Source organism: Oncorhynchus keta, chromosome 21 (assembly GCF_023373465.1).
Source record: "Oncorhynchus keta strain PuntledgeMale-10-30-2019 chromosome 21, Oket_V2, whole genome shotgun sequence".
In the NCBI taxonomy this organism is placed as follows: Eukaryota; Metazoa; Chordata; class Actinopteri; order Salmoniformes; family Salmonidae; genus Oncorhynchus; species Oncorhynchus keta.
In genome coordinates this window covers 14,895,998-14,922,128 of record NC_068441.1, presented here as the reverse complement: position 1 = coordinate 14,922,128, position 26,131 = coordinate 14,895,998, and the positions used below count along the sequence as shown (strand labels likewise).

The window sequence follows — 26,131 nt, the reverse complement described above, 5'->3', positions numbered from 1 at the left end:
TTTGTTAGATCTGAAAATCAAAGATTAAATAAGTTAAATTGACTGCAGTACGTGTGTGGTAAGAAGTTATATTGAGAAGTGTCAAACAAATGTTTCTACTTATTTCTTGTAACGTCTGCTTTCAACTCACTCTCACACACGTAGATCCCCTGAATGCACCTCACTCTCCAGCTCACACTCTCAAACACATAGATCCCCTGAACGCAGCTCACTCTCCAGCTCACACTCTCAAACACATAGATCCCCTGAACACAGCTCACTATCCAGCTCACACTCTCAAACACATAGATCCCCTGAACACAGCTCACTATCCAGCTCACACTCTCAAACACATAGATCCCCTGAACACAGCTCACTATCCAGATCCTAATCATCTGAATTCTGACCACCTGTTCAGACACCTGTATGTCATTATCACACACTATTTAGTTTAGTTCTTTGTTTCCCATCATTGTGAGGTATTGTTTGTGACGCACTTCTACTCGGAGCGCTGGTTTTCCAGTAATGTAATCCTCCTGTGATATGATAGTTTTTGCCTGCCTCACTAATGATGCCTTTTGCCTATTCCCTGCATATACCTTAGCCTATCGGTTTTCCTGTTACCAGCCTGATCTCCCGAATGACGTTACTTGCCTCTTCCCTGCCTGTACTGTTGCCTTTTTGAACACCCTGTGTATGACCTTCTGCCTGCCCCTGGACCCAGCTACCTGCCTCCTCCTGTGGTCCTTTAATAATAAACACCTGCTGCGCCCTGCGCTTGAAACCAGCTCTATGTCTCCCATTGTGTTCATTACAATTCTAACTGATATGCAAGCTATATTTTTTATAAAGTTACCTTTATTCAAGTAGTTTACTTTATTTGTTTGCTTATGAGCGTGTATAAGTAGTACCACAATCTGTCTAGTAGATGGCAAGGTGTAGGCCTGTTCAAAGCAAAAAAAATAATCTTGATATTGTGGTATCGGGATCAGAATGATAGTATCTGATTATTTTCTGAAAAACCATCTCAAAAACAGCCAGATTGATATGATCCTGGTTAGCAACAAAGAGGATTACATAATCTGGATCATTCTGATCCAGATACAAATGTGAATATTTTGGCTAAACAAAATGCTAACAACTCACCAAGTGCAGTAGATGGCAATATAGATACTTATCCAAACCACTGAACATTTGGATTCAGTGATCTTGATGTTGTGGTATCTGGATCAGAATGATCTTATCTGATTATTTTGGGAAAAAACATCTAAAAAAACAGCCAGATCGATCTCATCCTGGATAACAAAAATTGTAGAATTAGAGAATCATTCTGACCCCCCCCCCCCCAGGCCCTGATGATTCCCAATTCGGCAGTAACTAACTAACCCGTTCAGAACAAAAAGAACGGTGTGCAATGTTCAATTAAACGGAAACAATGCTGTTTTGAATTACCTTTTCAAAAACTGGGAGTGGTTTAGTTGTGGGTTGAGGAACGCTTCAGCGTAGCCTGTGACCTTTAAAGCGCAACTGAAGGCAATAGAGTACCACCGTCTGAGTCGTAATACCCAGAAAACCTAGAGGTCAAACAGGGAAAGGGTTCCAATAATTTTTCCCATAGGGGATTTTAGAAACACTTAAGGTATGTGTTTCATGTAGGCTTACCCTGGCGTAACGTTCGATAACCATGTAAATCTCTCTGGTTATGCCTGGTTATTCTTTAAAAGTGCTTTCCTCATCAACTTAAATAAGCATGCCCCATTCCAAAAATGTAGAACCAGGAACAGATAAGCCCTTGGTTCACTCCAGACCTGACTGCCCTTGACCAGCACAAAAACATCCTGTGGCGTACTGCATTAGCATCGAATAGCCCCCGCGATATGCAACTTTTCAGGGAAGTTAGGAACCAATATACACAGGCAGTTAGGAAAGCAAAGGCTAGCTTTTTCAAACAGAAATTTGTATCCTGTAGCACAAACTCCAAAAAGTTCTGGGACACAGTAAAGCCCATGGAGAATAAGAGCACCTCCTCCCAGCTGCCCACTTCACTGAGGCTAGGAAACACTGTCACCACCAATAAATCCACGATAATTGACCATTTAAATAATAATTTCTCTACGGCTGGCCATGCTTTCCACCTGACTACCCCTAATCCGGTCAACAGCCCTGCACCCCCCAAAGCAACTTGTCCAAGCCTCCCACATTTCTCCTTCACCCAAATCCAGATAGCTGATGTTCTGAAAGAGCTTCAAAGCCGGCCTAGACAATCTGGACCCTCTCTTTCTAAAATTATCCGCCAAACCTTTTGTAACCCCTATCACTAGCCTCTTCACTTTCATATCGTCTGAGGTCCCCAAAGATTGGAAAGCTGCCGCGGTCATCCCCCTCTTCAAAGGTGGGAGACACTCTAGACCCAAACTGCTACAGACCTATATCTATCCTACCCTGCCTTTCTAAGGTCTTCGAAAGCCAAGTTAACAAATAGATCACCAACCATTTCGAATCCCACCATACCTTCTCCGCTATGGAATCTGGTTTCAGAGCTGGTCATGGGTGCACCTCAGGCACACTCAAGGTCCTAAATGATATCATAACCGCCATCGATAAGAGACAATACTGTGCAGCTGTATTCATCGACCTGGCCAAGACTCTGTCAATCACCACATTTTTATCGGCAGACTCAACAGCCTTGGTTTCTCAAATGACTGCCTCGCGTGGTTCAACAATTACTTCTCAGACAGAGTTCAGTGTGTCAAATCGGAGGGCCTCTTGTCCGGACCTTTGGCAGTGTCTATGGGGGTGCCACAGGGTTCAATTCTCGGGCCGACTCTCTTCTCTGTATATATCAATGATGTCGCTCTTGCTCACTAACTTTAAGCACCAGCTGTCAGAGCAGCTCACAGATCACTGCACCTGTACATAGCCCATCTGTTATTCCCATACTGTTATTTATTTATTTTGCTCCTTTGTACCCCAGTATCTCTACCTGCACATCTATCACTCCAGTTTTTAATTGCAATATTGTAATTATTTTGCCACTATGGCCTATTTATTGCCTTACCTCCCTTATCATACCTCATTTGCACACACTTTATATAGACTTTCTATTGTACTATTGACTGTATGTTTGTTTATTCACTTGTGTAACTCTGTGTTGTTGTTTGTCACACTGCTTTGCTTTATCTTGGCCAGGTCACAGTTGTAAATGAGAACTTGTTCTCAACTAGCCCACCTGGTTAAATAAAGGTGAAATTAAATAAAAATTAAATAAAATTACGGTCACTGTGGGGACGTCGTTGTCGATGCACTTATTGATGAAGCCTGTGATTGAGGTGCTATTCTCCTCAATGCCAATTGCATGAATACAACTGTTGAGTTATCTTAGATTATTGTCGATTCATTATGACTATTTTGAAGAAGTGATTACTGGCTTTGTTCCTATGGTGTCTCATGGGCGACAAACACCTAACTGCCACATCGAACCACACCAGTGGAGGCTCCTCAGAAGCGGAAGACCATCCTCCTCAGTGAATTTCATAAAAATAAAATTTGTGAAAAACATTTAAAAAAGTGATCCTTTTTAGATATATTTAGTATAGTTTTATTGACGTCACCAAATAATTAATTAAAACACACTGTTTTGCAATGAAGATCTACAGTAGCCTCAACAGCACTCTGTAGGGTAGCAACATGGTGTAGCCAGAAGACAGCTAGCTTCCATCCTCCTCTTGATACATTGACTTCAATACAAAACCTAGGAGGCTCATGGTTCTCACCCCCTTCCATAGATTTACACAGTAATTATGACAACTTCCGGAGGACATCCTCCAAACTATCAGAGCTCTTGCAGCATGAACTGACATGTTGTCCACCCAATCAAAGGATCAGAGAATTAATTTAGTACTGAACACATAAGCTACAGCTAGCTTGCACTGCTGATCATAAAATGTGGTGAGAGTAGTTGACTCAAAGAAAGAGAAAGACAACAGTTGAACAGTTTTCAACCAATTAATTTATTCAAAAATAAAGAAGTGTCACGTTCTGACCCTAGTTCTCTTGTTATGTCTTTGTTTTAGTAGGGTCAGGGCGTGAGTTGGGTGGGTTGTCTATGTTCCTTTTTCTATGTTGTGTTTTGCGTTTGGCCGGGTATGGTTCTCAATCAGAGGCAGGTGTCGTTAGTTGTCTCTGATTGAGAATCATACTTAGGTAGCCTTTTCCCACTTGTGTTTCGTGTGTGATTATTTTCTGTTAAGTGTATGTCACCTTTCAGAACCGTTTTGTTTCTCCTTTGTTATCTCCTTTGTTATTTTGTTTAGTGTCTCGGTTTAATAAATATATGATGAACACTCACCACGCTGTGCTTTGGTCCTCACCTCATTCCAACGACGAGCGTGACAAGAAGAAGCAAGAGACAGAGTTTTTATTTTTTCAATTTCAGTTTCACTTACTTAGCTAGAAAATGCAGCTCGCTAGTTTAGGCTACTAAAACACCCGGCTCAAACAGGGGGATGCTATGTTAGCTAGTTGGCAATGACTATCCAATACAACACTGGAACTCATCCATGTCAAGACTAAACTGTGTAACGGCAGATTTCCTCCTCTTCGTCTGAAGAGGAGTAAGGATCGAACCAAGATGCGGTGTGGTAGTGTCCATGTTTTTAATATGAAAAAACACAACATGAACACTAAAACTAAAACAATAAACGTGAACAAAACCGAAACAGTACCGTGTGGCGAACAAACACAGACACGGAAACAATCACCCACAAAACAACAGTGAAACCCAGGCTACCTAAGTATGATTCTCAATCAGAGACAACTAATGACACCTGCCTCTGATTGAGAACCATACTAGGCCGAACACAGAAAAACAACATAGAAACACAAAACAGAATGCCCACCCAACTCACGTCCTGACCAACTAAAACAAACAAATAACACAAGAACTAGGGTCAGAACGTGACAAACTGCTTACTGAATATTCACTAACTTTACTGCATGATTGTAGCGGGTTTGTAATGTATTAGTTCTATTAGCTATTTAGACTAGGACTTTACTTTAGCTAATATGGGGACAATGATGTAGGCTGTGTGTAGTGGTTATGACATGGTTTAGCTTGTGCATTGAAGCCCACAAAGGAAGGGAAAAGGTGAGACGAGGAGACTGCATAGAGGCGAGAAGGAATACAACGTGGTTGCTATGAAAGTGAACCATGTTTACGCGTGATCAGTGGTATATTCATTCCACCAATTCTGTTGAAAAGCGTTTAAACGGAAGCAAATGAAACAAGGATAAAAATACCTGAATTTGTCCAATAGAAACTCTCGTTTGCAACTGTTGAACTAATGATTACTCTGTAGATAAGCTAGATGCAGGCAAGATTGTGCAAGGAGGTATTTAATGTGTCACTGTCTGTCACCTCATATTTTTCTCTCAACCTGTGTGCATCTACATTGTAAACTTTCATTCATAGGCTAGGTTGTAGCAACCTATTAATGAGTATAAGGAAAATTCAAGTATCAAGACTGAAATCACATTTATTAATAAGCAGAGAAACACATGTGGAATCTATGCATTCAGTCACTCACTTCACTTCATGCCAGACCCCGCCACACCCACCAAACGGAGCAAACTTTCAAGAACGGTTTGGGGAAACGTGTCATTCAATACAACCGCCACACAACATAGCAAACGTTTAATCAAACTGAACACATCCCAGGTGTGTTGCATCCTAGCAGGCGGCGTAGTGGTGTCGATGTACCCTTGAGCAAGGCACTTAAACCTAATTTGCTCCAGGGGTACTGTATTACCATGGCTAACCCTGTAAAACAACACATTTCACTGCACCTAGGGAAAGGGTATACCTAGTCAGTTGCACAACTAAATGTGTTCAACCCGAAACGTGTCTTCTACCCCTCTGAATCAAGAGGTGCGGGTGGCTGCCTTAATTGACGTCATTGGCCCCCGGAGAGCAGTTGTTGTTGAGGGTTAACTGCCTTGCTCTATGCCGCCCCCTATCCCGTGTATGTGACAATAAAACATCTTAAGTACGTGTCTCTGAAATTAATGTGTACAGCACAGATGAAGGCATATAATGTGGTAATTGCTGTTTCATTGTAGCCTGAGAGTGGACCAATTATTTATTTATACACTAGATGACTGACGAGGTGCTGTTTTGAAGCCAGTTGGCATGCTGACTGCAGGAATATCCACCAGAGCTGTTGCCAGAGGAATGGATGTTAAGTTCTCTACCATAAGCCACCTCAAACATAATTTTAGAGAATTTGGCAGTACATCCAACCGGCTTCACAACCCCAGACCACGTGTTTGGTGTTTTGTGGGTGAGCAGTTTGCTGATGTCAACGTTGTTAACCGAGTGCCCCATGGTGGTGTTGGTGTTACGATATGGGCAGGCATAAGCTATAGATAATGAACACCATTGCATTTTATCAATGGCAATTTTAATGCACATAGATACCGTGACAAGATCCTGAGGCCCGTTGTCGTGCCATTTATCCACCGCCATCACCTCATGTTTCAACATGATAATGCATGGCCCCATGTTGCAAGAATCTGTTCACAATTCCTGGAAGCTGAAAATGTCCCAATTCTTCCATGGCCTGCATACTCACAAGACATGTCACCCATTGAGCATGTTTGGGATGCTCTGAATCGACATGTACGACAGCGTGTTCCAGTTCTCGCCAACATTCCACAGGCCACAATCAACCGCCTGAGCAACTCTATGCGAAGGAGATGTGTCGTACTGAGGCAAATGGTGGTCACACCAGATACTGACTGGTTTTCTGATCCACTCCCTACCTTTCTTTCAAGGTATCTGTGACCAACAGATGCATACCTGTATTCCCAGGCATGTGAATTCCATAGATTAGGGCCTAATGTATTTATTGCAAATGATTGATTTCCTTATATGAACTGTAACTCAGTCAAATCTTTGACTTTGTTACATGTTGCGTTTTATATTTTTGTTCAGTATAGTTAAATAGTTAACCAAAAAGCTACCTGTACTTCTTATTTAGCAGGCTTATGGCTTGGGGGTACAGTAGGAGCTGTTCAGGGTCCTGTTGCTTCCAGACTTGGTGCATTGGTACTGCTTGCCATGTGGTAGCAGAGAGAAAAGTCTATGACTTGGGTGGCTGGAGTCATTGAAAATGTTTAGGGCTTTCCTCTGACACCGCCTGGTATATCTAGGGATGAGTGTATGTCTAAGCCTGGCTCGTGGCTCAGATGTGAGGCCTGGTGTTGGTTTGAGCCTCAGTAGCCATGACCACAGGCCTGGGGCATTCCTATGGGACTTACCTAGTATTGATGTAAATCTAAGCTCAGCCACAAGTGCGGAGCAGCACAACATAGTAGAGCACAGAGCTGGAGCCACAAACATACACACGTACTAATGATGTGCGCGTTGACTCATAACCCAACTATTTTTCTTTCATTATTTTAGGCTATCTGGTATTAGTACATAAGCCTAAGCTTTGGGGCTTAACTGTACATGCACCAAATAGACGACACAGCCAATTGACAAACAATGCTTTTGGGAATGGGCAGAAAAAGTTAACGTCAATCCACAGAGGAAAAAAGGCCATTGTCAAAGTTCAATTCAGTAAGACAAAGGCTGCAATATGAGAGTTGAAAATAAAGAGAAGGGAGAAAGAAAAGTAATGTTTGGAAAATATGCTACAAGAGGATGATAGCAGTGCCGGCAATTCTATGTGTGATGATTGTGAGGCGCTATACAAATTCGACAGTCACAAGACGGGACTTCAAATAGGCCGATGGCATGTCAAGGGAACTGTAGTTTCGATGGGTTAAACAGAAACTTAAATCTGGAAACTGACTCTAGGTCTATAACTCACATTGCCTAAATAAAAACTCCTGCAGAATTAACATTTCTTCCAGATATCTCATCAGAAACACGTTGGGTCACTTTCACAGCTTTCTTTTTCCTTACAACCGGTCAAACTCATGTAATTTGGACATTTTGCACAGAAAATCTTTCCTGTTTTTTGTTGTTGTTGCTTTATAGTATTTATCCCCAGTCCCAAAACATCTTTGCTTAGCTAATGTTGACAATGAAAACTTTACCAATGCCAACTAGATTGATGCATTCACTCTATCAATCTATTGCATTATTCTGTTGACAAAGGGTTTATTTAGTCTTCTAAGGCCAACTCTTTTCTCTGTATATATCAATGATGTTGCTCTTGCTGCTGGGGATTCTCTGATCCACCTCTACGCAGACGACACCCTTCTGTATACTTCTTGCCCTTCTTTGGACACTGTGTTAACTAACCTCCAGACGAGCTTCAATGCCATACAACTCTCCTTCCATGGCCTCCAACTGCTCTTAAATGCAAGTCAAACTAAATGCATGATCTTCAAGCGATTGTTGCCCGCACCCGCCCGCCTGACTAGCAACACTACTTTGGACGGTTCTGACTTAGAATATGTGGACAACTATAAATACCTAGGTGTCTGGTTAGACTGTAAACTCTCCTTCCAGACTCACATTAAGCATCTCCAATCCAAAATTAAACCTAGAATCGGCTCCCTATCTCGCAACAAAGCATCCTTCACTCATGCTGCCAAACATACCCTCGTAAAACTGACCATCCTACCGATCCTTGACTTCGGCGATGTCATCTACAAAATAGCCTCCAACACTCTACTCAGCAAACTGGATGTAGTCTATCACAGTGCCGTTTTGTCACCAAAACCCTATATACACTATCCACCACTGCAACCTGTACTCTCTTGTTGGCTGGCCCTCACTACATAGTAGTTGCCAAACCCACTGGCTCCAGGTCATCTATAAGTCCTTGCTCGGTAAAGCCCCGCCTTATCTCAGCTCACGGGTCACCATAGCACGCGCTGGAGCAAGTATATTTCACTGGTCATCCGCAAAGCCAACACTTCCCTTGGCCGCCTTTCCTTCCAGTTCCGTGCTGCCAATGACTGGAACAAATTGCAAAAATCACTGAAGCTGGAGTCTTATATCTCCCTCACTAACTTTAAGCATCAGCTGTCAGAGCAGCTACCGATTACTTTACACAGCCAATCTGTAAATAGCTCACCCAACTACCTCAACCCCATATTGTTATTTATCCTCTTGCTCTTTTGCACCCCAGTATCTCTACTTGAACATCATCATCCGCACATCTATCACTCCAGTGTTAATGTTAAATTGTAATTATTTCACCTCTATTGTCACGTTCTGGCCATAGTTCTGTTATTTTATTATTTGTTTTAGTATGGTCAGGGCGTGAGTTGGGGTGGGCAGTCTTATGTTTGTTTTTCTATGTTGGGTTTTGTGTTCGGCCTAGTATGGTTCAATGCACGCTGCGCCTTGGTCCACTCATTTGGATGTTCGTGACAGAATATCCCACCAAACCAGGACCAAGCAGTGTGCCCAAAAGGGAAAGGAGTTTTGGACATGGGAAGAAGTGATGGGTGGATGCGAAACCCTTCCTTGGCGGCAGACGGAAGGTAATAATGGAGGACAGCGACGCCAAGGACAACCCAAAGATTTTTTGGGGAAGCTCGGTACGTCATGTGCCGGTTCCCTGCATTCGCCCTAAAGAGCCAGAGACCGTCAGGGAGAAGTTGGGAGAGAAGAGAGAGATGTTGTGCAAGTGTGTTCTGCGCAACATTCGACCGGAGGATCCGGTTAGCAGTCTGGTGAAACCTGTGCCGGCTCCACACATCTGGACTCCAGTGCACCTCCCCAGTCCAATGCATCCTGTGCCTCCTCCCCGCACTCGCCCTGAAGTGTTTGTCACCAGTCTGGTGCCACCTGTACCGGCGCCACGTACTAGGCTTCCAGTGCGCATTCACAGTCCAGAGCTTCCGGTAACGGTTACCGATCCGGAGCTTCCGGCGACGGTTCCCTGTCCGGAACCTCCTGAGACGGTTCCCGGTTCAGAACCTCCTGTGATGGTCCACCGTCCAGAACCTCCAGCGACGGTCCACAACCTCCAGGCAAGGCATCCAGTCCCGCTTCATGGCAGGAGCCTTCCTCTGCACCGGTACCCCGTCCAGGCACGGTGTCTAGTCCTGCTCCAGGGCAGGAACCTTCCTTTGCTCCGGTGCCCTGTCTAGACACGGCGTCCAACCCAGCTCCATGGCCGGAGCCTTCCTCTGCGCCGGTGCCCAATCCAGGCACGGTGTCCAATCCCGCTCCAAGGCAGGAGCCTTCAACTGCGCCGAGGCTCAGTCCAGGCACGACGTCCAGTCCTGCTCCATGGCAGGAGCCTTCCTCTGCGCCGGTGCCCAGTCCAGACACGGCGTTCAACCCAGCTCCATGGCCGGAGCCTTCCTCTGCGCCGGTGTCTAGTGTAGGCACGGCGTCCAATCCCGCTCCAAGGCAGGAGCATTCCTCTGCGCCGGTGCCCCGTCCAGGCACGGTGTCTTGTCCCGCTCCAAGGCAGGAGCCTTCAACTGTGCTGAGGCCCAATCCAGGCACGATGTCCAGTCCCGCTCCATGGCAGGAGCCTTCCTCTGCACCGGTGCCCAGTCCAGACACGGCGTTCAACCCAGCTCCATGGCAGGAGCCTTCCTCTGCGCCGGTGCCCAGTCCAGGCACGGCATCCAGTCCCGCTCCAAGGCAGGAGCCTTCAACTGCGCCAAGGCCCAGTCCAGGCACGACGTCCAGTCCCGCTCCATGGCAGGAGCATTCCTCTGCGCCGGTGCCCCGTCCAGGCACGGTGTCTAGTCCCGCTCCAGGGCAGGAGCTTTCCTCATAGTTTTGATGTCTTCACTGTTATTCTACAATGTAGAACAGTAAACATAAAGAAAAACCCTTGAATGAGTAGCTGTCCAAAGTTTGACTGGCACTGTTTATATATCTACACTACCATTAAAAAATTTGGGGTCACTTAGACATTTCCTTGTTTTTGGTCCATTAAAATCACACAAAATTGATCAGAAATGCAGTGTAGACATTGTTAATGTTGTAAATGACTATTGTAGCTGGAAACAGCTGATTTTTTATGGAATATCTACATAGGTGTACAGAGGCCCATTATCAGCAAACATCACTCCTGTGTTCCAATGGCATGTTGTGTTAGCTAATCCAAGTTTATAATTTTAAAAGGCTAATTGATCATTAGAAAACCCTTTTGCAATTATGTTAGCACAGCTGAAAACTGTTTTGCTGATAAAGAAGCAATACAAATGTCTTTCTTTAGACTAGTTGAGTAGCTGGAGCATCAGCATTTGTGGGTTCGATTACAGGCTCAAGTTGGCAAATAACAAACAAATAACTTTCTTCTGAAACTTGTCAGTCTATTCTTGTTCTGAGAAATGAAAACTATTCCATGCGAGAAATTGCAGAGAAACTGAAGATCTCGTACAATGCTGTGTACTACTCCCTTCACAGTACAGCGCAAACTGGCCCTAACCAGAATAGAAAGAGGAGTGGGAGGCCCCGTTTCACAACTGAGCAAGAGGACATGTACATTAGAGTGTCTAGTTTGAGAAACAGACGCTTCAAAAGTCCTCAACTGGCAGCTTCATTAAATAGTACCCACAAAACACCAGTCTCAAAGTCAACAGTGAAGAGGCGACTCCGGGATGCTGGCCTTCTAGGCAGAGTTACAAAGAAAAAGCCATATCTCAGACTGGCCAATAAAAATAAAAGATTAAGATGGGCAAAAGAGCACAGACACTGGACAGAGGAACCCTGCCTAGAAGGCCAGCATCCCGGAGTCGCCTCTTCACTGTTGACGCATGTCGACTTTGATGGCAGGTTTGAAACCTGAAATTGCGGGGGTATTGGACCAGCATTCTCATTGGGATGAAATAGTACAAGCGGCATGGAAAGAGGAAGCTAATTCCGTTTACTCTGCAGATGTACGAGTGGTTAATGCAGCCACAGTGAACGTCATTAACAGTGGTTTCAATGGCCAAAGTAAGACAAGGGAAAAAGGAGGAAAGGGAAAATCAACAGTCCTGTTTTAGGTGTGGGACTATTGGTCATTGAAAAAGGGAGTGTTCGTAACCGGCCGCGACCGGGAGGTCCGTGGGGCGACGCACAATTGGCCTAGCGTCGTCCGGGTTAGGGAGGGCTTGGCCGGTAGGGATATCCTTGTCTCAACGCGCACCAGCGACTCCTATGGCGGGCCGGGCGCAGTGCACGCTAACCAAGGTTTCCAGGTGCACGGTGTTTCCTCCGACACATTGGTGCGGCTGGCTTCCGGGTTGGATGCGCGCTGTGTTAAGAAGCAGTGCGGCTTGGTTGGGTTGTGTATCGGAGGAGGCATGACTTTCAACCTTCGTCTCTCCCGAGCCCGTACGGGAGTTGTAGCGATGAGACAAGATAGTAGCTACTAACAATTGGATACAACGAAATCGGGGAGATAAAGGGGTAAAATTTACACAATAAATAAATAAAAAAAGAAAAAGGGAGTGTAAGGTGGGGATGGAGTCCGCTGTATTCGGGAGGGATGCTGCGATGCAAGCATTTTCATTTTTTTCAAAAGGGTTGCAAAAAAATCCTCTTGAAAGCAGCGGGAGAGGAAAATGTTAGATAGCAGAGGCTATATACTGCTATCTAACATTTTCCTCTCCCTCAGTGTATAGCCTCGGTTCGATTGATTTTTATGTGGAGGGAAAAGTATGAGACCATGTCTCAAACAACATTTTAATAGATGTCAAGGATCAAATATTGTGCATTCCTTATGATGATAAATTGGCTAAATTTGTCAAAGGAAAAAGTATTCTGGGTTGAAGAATCTAGGCGAAATGCCAGGGGGATGGATTCTGAAGAGGTAACACATTAAAATGATCTGGTCAAACCATCCTTGCAATCTATCTGATGATAGCACAACAGTAAACAATGAGAGAGTAGCATATTTCAACTCAACAGGCGCGACACAAAACGCAGAAATAAAATATAAATCATGCCTTACCTTTGACGAGCTTCTTTTGTTGGCACTCCTCTTTGTCCCGTAAACATCACAAATGGTCCTTTTGTTCGATTCATTCTGTCGATATATATCCAAAATGTCCATTTATATGGCACGTTTGATCCAGAAAATCACCGCTTCCAACTTACGCAACCTCGCTAAAAAATATCTCAAAAGTTACCTGTAAACTTTGCCAAAACATTTCAAACTACTTTTGTAATACAACTTTAGGTATTTCTAAACGTGTATATAATCGATCAAATTGAAGACGGGATGATCTGTGTTCAATACAGGAGCAAAACAAACTGATGCTACTTTTCTGGTTACGCGCCTCTATCAAAAGGTACACATGAAGTGACGTTCGTACTGAGCTATGGTACTTCTTCATTACACAAAGGAAAAACCTCAACCAATTTCTACAAACTGGTGACATCCAGTGGAAGCGATAGTTACTGCAGGAAAGTCGATTAGAATTCTGGATTCCCCATGAAAACTTGATTGAAAAGACAGTGACTTCAAAAAAGAAAAAATCTGAATGGTTTGTCCTCAGGGTTTCGCCTGCTAAATAAGTTATGTTATACTCACAGACATGATTCAAACAGGTTTAGAAACTTCAGAGTGTTTTCTATCCAATACTATTAATATGCATATATTAGGATCTGGGACAGAGTAGGAGGCAGTTCAGTTTGGGCACGCTATTTATCCAAAAGTGAAAATGCTGCCCCCTACCCCAAACAGGTTAATCACATAGAAAATCTGTGGAGGGAGCTGAAGGTTCGAGTTGCCAAATGTCAGCTTCGAAACCTTAATGACTTGGAGAAGATCTGCAAAAAGGAGTGGGACAAAATCCCTCCTGAGATGTGTGCAAACCTGGTGGCCAACTACAAGAAACGTCTGACCTCTGATTGCCAACAAGGGTTTTGTCACCAAGTACTAAGTCATGTTTTGCAGAGGGGTCAAACACTTATTTCCCTCATTAAAATGCAAATCAATTTATAACATTTTTGACATGCGTTTTTCTGGATTTGTTGTTGTTATTCTGTCTCTCACTGTTCAAATAAACCTACCATTATAGACTGATCATTTCCTTGTCAGTGGGCAAACGTACAAAATCAGCAGGGGATCAAATAATTTTTTCCCTCACTGTATGTGCAGTTGGGAAGATAAACTGTATCGCTATAAAGAAGTGCCGGGAAGGGGGGACTAAGAATGGACTAAGAATGCATTGAGATACCGATCTTTCACTACCATGCCACTCGAGACAGAACAGGGACAAATGGGGGTGGTAATGGGAAGAGTTAATACGCGTAATATCGGGTCCTGTTTATAAATGTACATTCTAACCGTGATGATGTGTGCCAGGTTGAGAAACTTAAAGTTGAGTGATTGACAATCCTTAGTGCTTTACTTTGAGTATTTCTATATTTGGGTTGGATAGTTTATCAAATGTTTTAATTATGATTCAGATAAAGCGAGAGAGAGAGAGAGAGAGAGCGCTACTCTCAAACTGTGAGGTGTGGGTGCAGTGCTAGAATTTATTGGGCCTAGGGAGGATTTTTCCAGAAACCTTATCTAGAAACCATCTCTTTAAGTGTCCTCGAAGAGGGAGGTTGTTAGAGAACTCACTGGATGATAGCTTGGGTCAACCATGAAGGTTTATTTGTTTTTTGTTTTATACCATGTCAGAATTGTAATGTTAAATTGCATCAATACATATAGATTGCTGGATGATACGGGTACAATTAATTGCATACAAGGCTCATAGCCTGTGTCTTGCGATAACACCCAAGGATGAAAATGAAGGAGACGGCATGGAGACCAGCATCACATGGGCATAGAACGGAACAGACGGACGGTTCTTTCCCCCGTCTTTGTCACATCAAGGGTGGTGTGAATTATTAAACATGTACCTTTTCTCTTTCCCTTTCAAGTCAATATGTTTTTAGGTGTTGTGGAACATACGAGTTCATTGTTGTAGAGGAGGGATTGGTGTATATTGACTAATTGATTTAAGAATGTTTTATTATGTTTATAACTTTAGAAGTGCATTAGGAGTAGTGACTATTGTGTTATGGGTTAGATGGAATGATATATGTGAAAATGTATCTGTAGCAGGAGGCGAGGTACACATGAGGTCTGTGTTTGAGACAATGTTTACATAATGTAACGATTGTTGTCGGGAGACGAAGAAGAGGACCAAAGAGCAGCGTGGTACGTATTTATAATGATTTTAATAAAGATGAATACTGGAACAAAAACAACAAACGGACAAACAAACAGTTCTGCAAGGTGCAACAAAAACACTAAACAGAAAATAACTACCCACAACCCATAGTGGGAAAACAGGCTGCCTAAGTATGGTTCTCAGAGACAATGATTGACAGCTGCCTCTGATTGGGAACCATACCAGGCCAACACCAGAAATACAAAACCTAGAACAAAACATAGAATGCCCACCCCAACTCACGCCCTGACCAAACTAAAACAGAGACCTAAAAAGGGAACTAAGGTAAGGACGTGACACATAAAGCTGTTAAGTGGGATGGAATGTGACTGGGGTGGAGATCTGTGGGGGCTCATGAATTGAGGTCGGGGTGATAGAGTGGTATCATCCCCAGAGACCATGTATATTGTTACTGGAGATAGCTCGTAGGAGAGGGAGTACAGCTAACTGTGCACAATATAGGGACTATTGCACATACCCAGATCATGGTGAAAGTAGCAGAGATGGTGTTGGCATTTCAGACACTATTGTAAACTTTCAGGAAACCTATGATTCAGAGTTTTGTTAGGATGGATATTCTTCCAACGACATTAATCTCTTCCCCATTTATAACATGATTCGGGATACGCACTTGCCTATCAGGTGACGTGCCTATCAGGTGGCAATGGAGGAAGAAGGAGAACAAAGTGAAAATGACATGGCTTGGGAACACCTTTCGGAGCCTGTGGCCGGAAAGGGGAAGACTTGGTGGAAGCATGAGGAGGTTCTCTAGGGCCTTCTTTTTTGTGGAATCCAGTGTCCTGGGGGCATAGAGACAGGTGAAGAGAGAGTGGGAATTGTCACACTTTGGGTTTTCATGCATATATAATTATGCATAGCTTATTAATGCTGATATGTCTTGTGTTCCGTTTGACTTTTGAACTCTTGTGCTATCACTCTCTTAGGAACCAGAAGGAGAAAGTTGAACTGGAAGAAGTCCAGCAGGCACGTTATTATCAGTTTTCCATGAGAAATGGAAGTAAGTGTGCATAGTGTGACTATAGAACAGAGGCCATAAGTCGGAGTTTGTAAACCTCACTGTGAATGTTAATTATGTTACATTTTTGTTCATGTTGTACTATCATTGTTTGCCCATTTATAAGAAATGCCCAAGTTTATATAGTGATGAACAGTATGGGGTTAATGTTCAACAGAGGGGACTGTTGGGTTCTGAGAATATGAAATATACTTATTCATGTCAGTGAGGGAGAGAGGGTAATGGATAACGTTTACATTATGTCAGGATATGTTCTTGTTAGCCATCAGGGATCCTATGGGAGGGATCCTCTGGGATTAGAAGAGACACAGTCTGGTACCAGTCACCATGACAGTCATGAGTTGGGGAGGAGTGAGCACTTTGGGGCAGAGGTCAGGTCAGATGAAGTGAGGAAGAACAGATATCACTAAGGTTCTATCAAGCAACAGAGATGCATTGGCTGTTCAGATGTGTAGGAGGAGACTCCGCATCGGATAAATAGTTAAATATCAGTGCCTGTGTGAATATGTCTTAGTCGGTTCAGCTATCCTTTGGGATGAATAAACTTGGTTTAAGCTTTCATAATGTCCATCGAGTTCCTACTGATATTTAGAACCTAACATTCCTATGCAAAGTTCAACAGGAGACTGGCCATCTGTGCATAATGGAAGAGAAGGAATGGATCCCTTTTTTAAATGTACTCAGTGTTCCGTTATCTATGGCTGTCTGACCGAGATACTGTATCTAGCACAAATAAACTCTAATATGTTTCAGGAACAATTGAGGTTGAACTAAAGTTTCCACTGATCCACTCACAGATCCCATCTGATCTCATCACATTCCACTGTGAGGAAGCAGGGCTTAAAATAGCCCCTTCTCTTTCTCACACACACTTGTTTTACTATGCTTGTGGGGACTAAAAATGTATTCCCATTTAAAATCCTTAACCTAGCCCTAACCTTTTTATTTTTTAATTTTACCTGCAATTTTGATCTTGTTTCATCACTGCAACTCCCCAACAGGCTTGGGACGCGAAGGTCGAGTCATGCCTCCTCCGAAGCATGACCCGCAAAACCGCGCTTCTAAACACCCGCCCGCTTCACCCAGAAACCAGCCGCACCAATGTGTCGGAGGTAAAACCGTTCAACTGACAACTGAGGTCAGCCTGCAGGAGTCACTAGAGTGTGAAGGGCCAAGTAAAGCCCCCGGCCAAACCCTCCCCTAACCCGGACGACGCCAGGCTGCGCCACTTGGGAGGCCTCAAACCTTAATTGTAACCCTAATTGTAACCCTAACCCATAAGCTTGGACACACAGTTTGATGTCAATGATGGGCACAGCTGCATCCCTTGCCATAGTCTAGACGTTGTTTCCAAGATGGCGTAGCAGTCGTACGTATGTTTTGTCTTGTCCCGTCCTGTCTAGTGTAAATATAGTTTTCTTCGTTTATTTTTCTGTATATATTTCGTACATATTTTAATCTCACTCTCAAACTAGAGCTGAATATACTCTCCTGCAACCCGCATCACCCAATGCGGTACGGATCCGCCTTTTCTATACTTTACATTAGATCCGGAGCCACCATCAGAAGCTAGCCAGCAACTAGCTACTAGCTCGTACTCAGTTAGCCATTGCTAGCGGTCTTCTAAGCTAACTAGAACACCAGCGCGACATCAACCCAGAGCATATCAGACTGCTCTTTCTCTACCACATCTCCGGATTCCTACCGCAAGCTCTGAACCTTTACACCGGATCATCGCAACTAGCTAGCTGCAATTCCGAGTGGCTACTCCTGGCCAACGTCTCTGGCCCAAAACAAGCTACAGTTAGCCTTGAGCTAAGCCCATCTCCCGACTAGCCGAAGAGGCCCAACGATACCTCTTTTGCCAATTGGCCTGGACCCTTTACTGCCGACACGGAGCGCCGCCGATCCATCACGACTGGTCCGCCGACATAATCGTCCGAGGTGGTTTCAACAGGCTTTTTCGTTGCGACATCGCCAAAGACCCATCTGCTGGCCAAGGCCTGCGAGCTTTCTGAAACGCTGTGTCTCCAGCTCACCAGAGCTCCTGTAGCATAATCCTGGGCTACAATTACCCGGGCCCACGACCGGTCTGTCAATGCCACCGCAAGAAGAGGAATAAACAGACTCACCCCATCGCGACGTCCCCCAAAGGTTAGCTCTCTAGCCCTCGCTATCTCCCTACTTGCTATTCGGCCTGCTAACGGCTAGCTTGTCTAGCCCGGGCCTACGAACTGTTAGCTTGTTAGCACAGGCCTGCTAACCATCTGACTCACCTCATCCCAAACACTTCTGAACCCATTTACTTTCTCTCTCTTTGATTTTTATTTGTTTATACCTTCCGGAAACCTGCCTCACCCACTGTGATACGGATTCGCTATCACTTTTAATTTTGATTTATTTTTATGACACACTCAAGAACCTCCAGACGCTAACCAGCTAACTAGCTACAAGCTATTTAGTCATTGTTAGTTTAAAAAAAAAAAAAAAAAAAAAAAAAAAAAAAATATATATATATAAAAAAAACCTGGATAACACTCGCCAGCCCAGCTTCCCTGCCCATCCACCGCTGCCCCCTGGACACTGATTTCTTGGCTACATAGCTGACGCACGCTGGACTGTCCATTAATCACGGTACCCCATTCTGCTTGTTTGTTTATCTGTCGGCCCAGTTGCCTAGTCAACGCCATTTTACCTGCTGTTTGTTGTGCTAGCTGATTAGCCTCGCCTACTGTTTTTAGCTAGCTTTCCCAATTCAACACCTGTGATTACTGTATGCCTCGCTGTATGTCTCTCCCAAATGTCAATATGCCTTGTATACTGTTGTTCAGGTTAGTTATCATTGTTTTAGTTCACAATGGAGCCCCTAGATCCACTCTGCATACCCCTGTTACCTCCTTTGTCCCACCCCCCACACATGCGGTGACCTCACCCATTACAACCAGCATGTCCAGAGATACAACCTCTCTCATCATCACCCAGTGCCTGGGCTTACCTCCGCTGTACCCGCACCCCACCATACCCCTGTCTGCGCATTATGCCCTGAATATATTCTACCATGCCCAGAAACCTGCTCCTCTTATCCTCTGCCCCCAACGCTCTAGGCGACCAGTTTTGATAGCCTTTAGCCGCACCCTCATACTACTCCTTCTCTGTTCCGCGGGTGATGTGGAGGTAAACCCAGGCCCTGCATGCCCCCAGGTACCCTCATTTGTTGACTTCTGTGATCGAAAAAGTCTTGGTTTTATGCATGTCAACATCAGAAGCCTCCTCCCTAAGTTTGTTTTACTCACTGCTTTAGCACACTCTGCTAACCCTGATGTCCTTGCCGTGTCTGAATCCTGGCTCAGGAAGGCCACCAAAATTCAGAGATTTCCATACCCAACTATAACATCTTCCGTCAAGATAGAACTGCCAAAGGGGCGGAGTCGCAGTCTACTGCAGAGATAGCCTGCAAAGTAATGTCATACTTTCCAGGTCCATACCCAAACAGTTTGAACTACTAATTTTGAAAATTACTCTCTCCAGAAACAAGTCTATCACTGTTGCCGCCTGCTACCGACCCCCGTCAGCTCCCAGCTGCGCCCTGGACACCATTTGTGAATTGATCGCCCCTCATCTAGCTTCAGAGTTTGTTCTGTTAGGTGACCTAAACTGGGATATGCTTAACACCCCGGCAGTCCTACAATCTAAGCTAGATGCCCTCAATCTCACTCAAATCATCAAGGAACCCACCAGGTACAACCCTAACTCTGTAAACAAGGGCACCCTCATAGACGTCATCCTGACCAACTGGCCCTCCAAATATACCTCCGCTGTCTTCAACCAGGATCTCAGCGATCACTGCCTCATCGCCTGTATCCGCCACGGAGCCGCAGTCAAACGACCACCCCTCATCACTGTCAAACGCTCCCTAAAACACTTCTGTGAGCAGGCCTTTCTAATCGACCTGGCCCGTGTATCCTGGAAGGACATTGACCTCATCCGTCAGTTGAGGATGCCTGGTCATTCTTTAAAAGTAACTTCCTCACCATTTTAGATAAGCATGCTCCGTTCAAAAAATGCAGAACCAAGAACAGATACAGCCCTTGGTTCACTCCAGACCTGACTGCCCTCGACCAGCACAAAAACATCCTGTGGCGGACTGCAATAGCATCGAATAGCCCCGTGATATGCAACTGTTCAGGGAAGTCAGGAACCAATACACGCAGTCAGTCAGGAAAGCTAAGGCCAGCTTCTTCAGGCAGAAGTTTGCATCCTGTAACTCCAACTCCAAAAAGTTCTGGGACACTGTGAAGTCCATGGAGAACAAGAGCACCTCCTCCCAGCTGCCCACTGCACTGAGGCTAGGAAACACGGTCTCCACCGATAAATCCATGATTATCGAAAACTTCAATAAGCACTTCTCAACGGCTGGCCATGCCTTCCGCCTGGCTACTCCAACCTCGGCCAACAGCTCCGCCCCCCGTAGTTCCTCACCCAAGCCTCTCCAGGTTCTCCTTTACCCAAATCCAGATAGCAGATGTTCTGAAAGAGCTGCAAAACCTGGACCCGTACAAATCAGCTGGGCTTGATAATCTGGACCCGCTATTTCTGAAACTATCTGCCGCCATTGTCGCAACCCCTATTACCAGCCTGTTCAACCTCTCTTTCATATCGTCTGAGATCCCCAAGGATTGGAAAGCTGCCGCAGTCATCCCCCTCTTCAAAGGGGAGACACCCTGGACCCAAACTGCTATAGACCTATATCCATCCTGCCCTGCCTATCTAAGGTCTTTGAAAGCCAAGTCAACAAACAGGTCACTGACCATCTCGAATCCCACCGTACCTTCTCCGCTGTGCAATCTGGTTTCCGAGCCGGTCACGGGTGCACCTCAGCCACACTCAAGGTACTAAATGATATCATAACCGCCATCGATAAAAGACAGTACTGTGCAGCCGTCTTCATCGACCTCGCCAAGGCTTTCGACTCTGTCAATCACCAAATTCTTATCGGCAGACTCAACAGCCTCGGTTTTTCGGATGACTGCCTTGCCTGGTTCACCAATTACTTTGCAGACAGAGTTCAGTGTGTCAAATCGGAGGGCATGCTGTCCGGTCCTCTGGCAGTCTCTATGGGGTGCCACAGGGTTCAATTCTCGGGCCGACTCTTTTCTCTGTATATATCAATGATGTTGCTCTTGCTGCGGGCGATTCCCTGATCCACCTCTACGCAGACGACACCATTCTATATACTTTCGGCCCGTCATTGGACACTGTGCTATCCAACCTCCAAACGAGCTTCAATGCCATACAGCACTCCTTCCGTGGCCTCCAACTGCTCCTAAACGCGAGTAAAACCAAATGCATGCTTTTCAACCGATCGCTGCCTGCACCCGCATGCCCGACTAGCATCACCACCCTGGATGGTTCCAACCTTGAATATGTGGACATCTATAAGTACCTAGGTGTCTGGCTAGACTGCAAACTCTCCTTCCAGACTCACATCAAACATCTCCAATCAAAAATCAAATCCAGAGTCGGCTTTCTATTCCGCAACAAAGCCTCCTTCACTCACGCTGCCAAGCTTACCCTAGTAAAACTGACTATCCTACCGATCCTCGACTTCGGCGATGTCATCTACAAAATGGCTTCCAACACTCTACTCAGCAAACTGGATGCAGTCTATCACAGTGCCATCCGTTTTGTCACTAAAGCACCTTATACCACCCACCACTGCGACTTGTATGCTCTAGTCGGCTGGCCCTCACTACATATTCGTCGCCAGACCCACTGGCTCCAGGTCATCTACAAGTCCATGCTAGGTAAAGCTCCGCCTTATCTCAGTTCACTGGTCACGATGGCAACACCCATCCGTAGCACGCGCTCCAGCAGGTGTATCTCACTGATCATCCCTAAAGCCAACACCTCATTTGGCCGCCTTTCGTTCCAGTACTCTGCTGCCTGTGACTGGAACGAATTGCAAAAATCGCTGAAGTTGGAGACTTTTATCTCCCTCACCAACTTCAAACATCAGCTATCCGAGCAGCTAACCGATCGCTGCAGCTGTACATAGTCTATTGGTAAATAGCTCACCCTTTTCACCTACCTCATTCCCATACTGTTTTTATACTGTTTTTATTTATTTACTTTTCTGCTCTTTTGCACACCAACATCTCTACCTGTACATGCCCATCTGATCATTTATCACCAGTGTTAATCTGCAAAATTGTATTATTCGCCTACCTCCTCATGCCTTTTGCACACATTGTATATAGACTGCCCATTTTTTTCTACTGTGTTATTGACTTGCTAAATTGTTTACTCCATGTGTAACTCTGTGTTGTCTGTTCACACTGCTATGCTTTATCTTGGCCAGGTCGCAGTTGCAAATGAGAACTTGTTCTCAACTAGCCTACCTGGTTAAATAAAGGTGAAAAATAAAATAAATAAAATAGACTGTAGACAATATCTACTCTCTATCTCTGTGCACTCAGGGCATAGAGACTGATAACTCTGACAGTAACAGATGACAAAACCCACTGCGCCACATAGTTCATATAGGGTGTGTTACAGTAACAGCGTGACCCTAAAACTACAATCAACATCTGTTCACTCAGAACAAGGCCCTCTTCAAGATGAACACTTCTGAATGAGTATTGATGGCTCGGGTACAGGGTTACTGTTAGAAACAGTTTTATCTGCTATAGCTCTAGCAGGGCATACCATCCTGCTGTTCAAATCAGAGGGAGGGGAAGAGAGGAAATAGACTAAAAACAGAAGGTATGTAGGAAAGATAATGGAGCTAATATATGTTTTAAATAATATAATCTTTGAGCTCTAATAATCACCAAAATAAAAGCTAGACAGTCAAGGAGAATATACAATACCAAAAACAATTCATTCATTTTGAGCAAAATAATACAGCATAAGCCATGGCAAAATGTGTAGAATTGCAGGAAATCAGCGAAAATGTCTCTCAGCTCCATGGAGAAATTTGTAGAATGAAACATTTGTGCCACACTCTCATTGCCACTCCCCCTGCCACACCCACTACCTAAGCCCCTTTTTGATCCCCAAAAACCCTGGAGAGGACGGCAGAGAGAAGATGGGAGGGGGAGAGGGACGGCAGAGAGATGAGGGAAGAAGTACGGCAGAGAGAAGAGGGGAGGAGAAGGACGGAAGAGTGGTGATGAGTCCTGCATTATACATGAGGAAATATTTCCTTCTACTGACAATGATGAATTCATCATCTATATCAGGAAGAGATATGGATTACTTACTCATCTCTGATACTCTACATCACATATGTCAGAGTCAAGGCCCGCGGGCCACATCCGGCCCGCGAGAAGGTTTTTACGGCCCCTGGGATGATCTTGATTTATTATTAGAACCGGCCCGCAAGCCGGCAGCCCGCAGATCTTTTACACGCACCAATACTACATTTCCCACAATGCAACGGTGACGCACCGAGCAGTAGGCTGCTTCATTTCAATATTTATTGGCACAGCAGTTGTCAGCATCACAGTAAAATTAACTTTCAGATACCCATCAAAAATGGCAAAACGGAAGGTGGACACTGAGAACCGGGGGTTTCAAACAAGGTGGGAGTCGGAGTATTTGTTCACGGAGGTAGCTGGAAAACCTGTGTGTCTTCTGTGTGGAGAAAGTGTGGCGGTACTGAAAGAGTATAATCTGAGACGACATTATGAAACGAAACACGCGGACAAAAACAAGAATATGGACATGGAACAAAGGCTACAAAAGGCAGAGGAATTAAAACGAGGCCTCAAATCTCGACAGGCTCTGTTCAAAAAAGCCAAATCACAAGGCCAGGCTGCTGTCAAGGCCAGTTTTATTTTGGCAGAAGAGATCGCTAAATCAGCCCGGCCATTTACGGAGGGGGATTTCATCAAAAACTGCATGATTAAAGTTTGTGACGAAGTTTGCCCAGAAAAAAGGCAACTCTTTTTAAATGTGAGTCTGAGCAGAAACACCATTGCCGAGAGAGTAGACCAGTTGTCCATCAATCTAAAAGAGCAGCTTGTGAAAAAGGGAAAAGATTTCATTGCATATTCCTTGGCTGTGGATGAGAGCACCGACATTTCTGACATTGCCCAGTTGTCAATTTTCATCCGCGGAGTGGACTCCAGCCTAAGCGTGACAGAGGAGTTTTTGGCTTTACGTCCTATGCATGGCACAACTACGGGGCATGATTTGTATGAAGAGGTGTCAAGATGTGTAAATGAGATGGAGCTGCCTTGGGAAAAACTCGTGGGTTTGACAACCGACGGAGCACCTGCGATGTGTGGACACAGGAGCGGACTGGTGGCGAAGATACGGGAAAAGATGCAAGAGGAAAACGCGACAGGTGAGCTGACAGCTTATCATTGTATCATACACCAGGAAGCGTTGTGCGGTAAAGCCTTGAAAATGGAGCATGTAATGAGCATCATCACGCGCACAGTTAACTTTATCAGAGCCAAAGGTTTGAATCACCGCCAGTTCAAGGCATTTCTGACGGAGTTAGAAACGGAGCATGGTGATTTGCCTTATCACACAGAGGTGCGATGGCTAAGCCAGGGAAAGGTGCTTCAAAGATGTTTCGAGCTTCGTGAGGAGATTTGTCTGTTCTTGGACAGCAAAGGGAAAGACACAACACAACTCCGAGACGAAATGTTTCTGTGTGAAATGGCTTTTCTGTGTGACATTACGAGTCATCTGAATGCAATGAACTTGCAGCTGCAGGGTCGGGATCGTGTCATCTCTGATATGTACAGTATAGTGAAGGCATTTAAAACCAAACTGACTCTGTGGGAGACGCAGATGCGGAAAGAAAATTTGAGCCACTTTCCCAGCTGCCAGACCATGAAAGAGAAGCTCTCTACCAGTGCGTTCCCGAGCGCACAGTTGGCTGATAAAATAGGTATGCTTGCCGCTGACTTTCGACGCCGATTTGCTGACTTTGAAGCACAAAAAGCAGGTTGGAACTGCTCGGTAACCCATTTGCTGTTGACGTGGAAAGCTCACCACCAAACCTCCAAATGGAGTTGATTGACCTCAATGCAATGATGCACTGAGGGCAAAATATGCGGCAGTGGGTGCTGCGGAGTTCGCCCGTTTCCTCCCGACACAATGCCCCAGCTGCGCATCCAGGCTGCTCAAACGTTGTCTATGTTTGGCAGCACATACCTGTGTGAACAACTGTTTTCTTTGATGAACTTGAACAAAACATCACACAGAAGTCGACTTACTGCTGAACACCTCCACTCAATTCTGAGGATTTCCTCAGCTCAGAGCCTTACCCCGAACATTGATGAACTTGTGGAAAAGATGGGACACCACCAAGTATCACCCTCAACCTCAAACAAGTGAACATTACTGTGCAATCACATATTTAGAGTTTTTACTCAGTTCAAGTTTAAAAGTTAAAGTTTAATATTTGTTTTCACTGCATGTTACTTCTCCTTAAACAAAGTGTTGTTTTTGATTAATAGATTTTTGCACTTTATTTTATTGTATTTCAATCCAATTATATTTTAAAAATATTTCAGTTGAGTGGATGATAGAAAATTGCTATTATTGTTTTTTTCTTTGAAGTAAATTTAGCCCACTTTTGCTAAAATAGAAAATATAGGCTACTGATGGTGCCTTGAATACCGGTTTCTTTCATTTAATGTTCATGTTATGGGGATTTTTATATAAAGGAAATTTGTCTTTTGTGTCTGTTGAAAATTAAAGATTACTGACAGAGCCATAAGAAAATATTGCTTTATTTATCTGATCATATTGGAATATATTTGTTAGGTTTTCAGTAGGTTCAATTAGGTTCACTAGACTATATGCGTCATTTAAAAAGTTTTCAATGAACATTCGAACAGTCCGGCCCTCGGCTTGTAGCTAAATTTTTTATTTGGCCCTCCGTCCATTTGACTTTGACACCCCTGCTCTACATACATCTGTGAGTATCCTTTAATTAAAGCAAATGTC

At 44.5% G+C, this 26,131-nt stretch overlaps 1 protein-coding gene across 6 annotated transcripts in view; it reads right to left on the bottom strand.

Annotated features, from left to right (window-relative positions):
* The window catches only part of LOC118400171 (calcium-dependent secretion activator 1), a 194,112-nt gene that overhangs the window by 86,056 nt on the left and 81,925 nt on the right, over window positions 1–26,131 (bottom strand). The gene's annotated exons all lie outside the window — the stretch shown is intronic.